The sequence below is a fragment of the Schistosoma haematobium genome, chromosome 3, assembly GCF_000699445.3.
Source record: "Schistosoma haematobium chromosome 3, whole genome shotgun sequence".
Classification (NCBI taxonomy): domain Eukaryota; kingdom Metazoa; phylum Platyhelminthes; class Trematoda; order Strigeidida; family Schistosomatidae; genus Schistosoma; species Schistosoma haematobium.
In genome coordinates, this window is record NC_067198.1 from 2661439 (window position 1) to 2663189 (window position 1751).

Sequence of the window (1751 nt, forward strand, 5' to 3'; positions counted from 1 at the left end):
ATAGTGTTGTTTTTATCATTGGTGATGAAGGGGTTTTGTGGAGATTGTAATTATTTCAATAGTTGAATTCATGAATCAATTAAAGCTAGATTCATCATGATATACTTGAAAGTACTGGTTGGTTGTTTTGTCCTAATATGGAACTCCTCAACAGTGAATATCTATGATCCTACTTTGCGATATTCGATTGCAGGAGTTATCAGTCTAACTCTGAGAAGTCCTTATACTAGGACAAACCAACTATTCGATTCTTACAAGTTTTCTATGGTAGTTTAACTGACATCAACTCATGAATTCTAACTATTAAGATTTTAATCGGAGAGAGGTTTTGTGGATATTATTGTAATGAGTCAATTGAAGCTGGATCATCGTTGGAAAACTTGGAAGCATTGGATAACTGTTTCATCTGAATATGTATTTCCTTTTTCCAGACTGTTTGCGTGTATACATCTGATCATTTCCTAATATCCAGGTAATGTACTTGTTTTTCTTTTTCTTTTTGCTTCTGTCACTTGAAAACTAATCAACTGTGACTAAATGAGAATAAGAAAAAGTATAAACATAGTTCATCCGTTTAATTCTTTTAATATTTGACATAGTCTAATTGTAGTTGCAATTCATAAGATGAAGTTTTAATAATTTTCGATGATGTAACTTCATGTATAATCTATACGGGGGGGGGGTAGTATCTTTAAATCTTTTAGAGGATTACAATATGTTACGTAACGCAAATCGATATGTAATAAGTTTCATCTAATCAGATTTTTATGATCTTGTAAACAGGTTGTTCATAGAAATCTGATCGATTGAAATGACATTTAGTGGATTTACTATTATAATTGTCATTATTTAGCTGTTATATCAGTCAGCTACAAAGTAGGACCAAGCACATATATGCATCGGTCCAAGTTGCCATACCTCATTAGCACAAAAAGATGAACACCGGATTCATAGTAGTTAATCCGGTGGTGGAAATATATAAAAGAAAGATTGCCTACAAGGACATAGTACAGACAGAAAGAATTAGTTGGTAGAAAAAAAGATATAAAGCGATTTTAATCTCTTAGTTTAAGAAAACCCAGAGAGTGTATACACCGACGTCATTGTGATTGATTCTCAGCCATGTGACATAGAGTTTCCAACTATTGGTTACGATAGTCATGCGGACCCGAACCAAGTAGTCTGCATCTACCAACATGGCTCAGACTAGAAGTTAATGACTTCAAGCTTTGATGACACGTTTTGGTTTATCCACCCCTAACTTTCTTCCAACCATCTCCAACACTGGTCAGAATTGCGCGTCGTGGTAATCGGTGTCCAGGCACGTGGCTCAACCATCTCAGTCGATGAAGATTCACAACGTCATTAACTGATTTACCATCATTCCCTAATACCCTGCATCTAACCTCACTATTACTTACCCGGTGATCCCAGCAATATTTCTAAGGCATCTGTGGTCAAATACTAGTAGCTTACGAGTGTCTTCTACTCTTAATGGCCATGTTTCGCTGCCGTAAAGTAGAACAGAATGAACTGTTGTGCAGTATACTCGTCCTTTAATTGATAGGCAAATATCTCGCCTTCGCCATAGTTGACGTAAGTTGACAATAGCCAAACGAGCTTTTCAAATCCATGCAGAGATTTCGTCAGACACCAACTCATTAGGACTGACCAGACTCCCAAGTCGTCAACGAGTTCTACTACTGGCATTGTTTCTCAGTACTACCAAAAGATTCTGCATTTTATCAGCC